Source organism: Echinops telfairi, unplaced genomic scaffold (genome assembly GCF_000313985.2).
Source record: "Echinops telfairi isolate 266 unplaced genomic scaffold, ASM31398v2 ScPeMD7_7469;HRSCAF=8507_0, whole genome shotgun sequence".
NCBI classification, from domain to species: domain Eukaryota; kingdom Metazoa; phylum Chordata; class Mammalia; order Afrosoricida; family Tenrecidae; genus Echinops; species Echinops telfairi.
The window spans coordinates 59,022,649-59,024,920 of record NW_022111372.1 but is presented as its reverse complement, the minus strand read 5'-3'; the positions used below and the strand labels follow the sequence as shown (position 1 = coordinate 59,024,920).

The 2,272-nt window shown below is 41.0% G+C and overlaps 1 protein-coding gene across 1 annotated transcript in view; it reads left to right on the top strand.

Moving 5' to 3' along the window:
* DOCK2 (dedicator of cytokinesis 2) overlaps window positions 1-2,272 on the top strand; it is a 526,484-nt gene that overhangs the window by 133,333 nt on the left and 390,879 nt on the right. The gene's annotated exons all lie outside the window — the stretch shown is intronic.

Here is a 2,272-nt window from a genome sequence, read left to right as displayed (position 1 = left end):
CATTGTTGTGGTGGAGAAGAAATCTCTGGTAAAGCATTCCTGGATGTTTTCCTGCTAGAGCTTTGGCTAAATTCCTGAAGAGTCTCAAAATAAGTGGATGTGATAGATATTTGGCCCTCAACCAGAAAATTGCCTTGAGCTTCCCAAACAACTGATACCATGCCCTTTGATCTTGATTGGTTTGCTTTTGTTTTGACTGGGCCACTTCCACCTTTTGTTAGCTATTGCCTTGATTGTGGTTTGTCTTCAGAATTGTACAGGTAGGGCCATGTTTCATCTCCTGTTATAATTCTTACAAGAAAAATGCTTCGGGATTATGATCCTACTTTCTTAATATTTTCATGATGCCTCTGTTCTTGTCTGCAGAGGATCTGAGCCCAATAGTTTCAGAATCACTGAGTAGAAAATTTGCACAACTTTAATTTTTCAGTCAGAATTACATATGTTGAACTAACTGAAATGTCCCTGGTGTTGACTCCACTTATCTGTCAGTTTGTGGAAGCTTTCTTGCATGTTACTTTCATCCTGAAAGCTATGCCACCAGTAATTCAAATCTAGTATGGCCATTCATGGCAGACTGGAGAGAAGAAATGAGTGGTCCACTTCTGAGAGATTAGCCACTACAAACAAGAATCACAGTGGTCATTGTCTGATACCGTGCTGGAAGATGAATTGAAGATAATGCTCAAAGCACAGAGGACTTGAAGTACTTATTGATAAAGATCAGGCAATAAAGCCTTCAGTATGGACTAGAATGCAATGTTAAGAAAACAGAAATCCTCACAATGGGCCAGTAGACAACATTAGGATAAGTGGGGGGAGTATTGAAGTTGTCAAGGATTTTATTTTATTTGGATCCAAAATCAACTCAGGTAAATAGCAGTCATGAAATTAAGCCATGTATTGCATAGGGCAAACCTGCTGTACACAAAGTGCTAAAGAGCAAAGATGTCACTGTAAGGACTAAAGTACCTGTGACCCAACCAATCCATGGTTTATCCCTCACCTCATATGCATGTGAAAGCATTTGAACTATGGTGTTGGCAAAGAATGTTGAAATGGCCATGGACTGACAGCAAAGCTAACACATCTGTCCTGCCACAAGCACAGCCTGAATGCTCCTCAGGAGGGATGATGGCAAAGCGTTGTCTTCATCCTTGGAACGTGTTTGCAGGAGGAACTACTCCATGGAGAAGGACATAACCCTTGGACAAGACAAAGTCAGGAGAAGAGGGAGATCCTTAATGAGACGAATTGACACAGGAGTTGGAACAATAAACTCAAACAGAGCAGTTGGAAGGATGGCTCAGGAGCAGACAGGTTTCACTGTGCTGTAGATAAGGCTGCTATGGATAGGAACTAGCTGGCCAACATCTAACAACAGCACGCCATTGTTTCTGCTGTTAATCACGGGTCCTCTTCAGTTAGGGTGCATACAAATGATTTCCTTGTCAGTCGATGTGGATTGTCCACTGCTTCTAACAGGGGCTCTTACTAGTCAGGTCTTGATCGCCTTAGGGCCTCAAACTTGATTTTGTTTAGATACATTGTAATAAGTTAATTTGGGTTTATTTTGGTAAATATTTGAAATCTGTGTCTTTCTTTATCATAATATGCTTTTTCCAAGAACGTTTTGAAGACCTTGAATGTAAACACATGCAAGGGTAAGTCAGAGAGTATTGTGATGAGGATACCAGTTCATATGTGCTCAGGTTTGTTCCAAACAAAAGGTGGTTCCGTATTCTCTTGGTAATCTACTTGTCTTATTCTCATTAGGATGCCTTCAGAAAATGGTCTAATCCAGTGGTTCTCAATCTGTGGCTCACGACCTTTTGGGGGGTCGAACAACCCTTTCACAAGGGTCGCCCAATTCAAAACAGTAGCAAAATTCCAGTTATGTAGTAGCAACGAAAATAATTTTATGATTAGGGGTCACCACAACATGAAGGACTGTATTGAAGGGTCATGCCATTAGGAAGGTTGAGAATCACTGGTCCAATCAAAACACAGGGGATCTGCTGGGCCAGTTAAGTTCAAAACAGAGAGAAGGTAGCTCAGAAAGTTATGGGAACTGTTTTGTTTTGTTTTATTTTTGGGGGAAGAAGGGGATGTTATTCCCAGAGTTTAAACTTGATAGATTTTTCTCGTGTGACATAGGTTGATCATGAACACTTATTAGGTTTTCTGAGAGAATGGAAAACTGCATGGATGGGGGAAAAACTAGGAAAAGTCATGCTGAGGACTGTTCCCCACCACAGCAAAGCACTTGCTC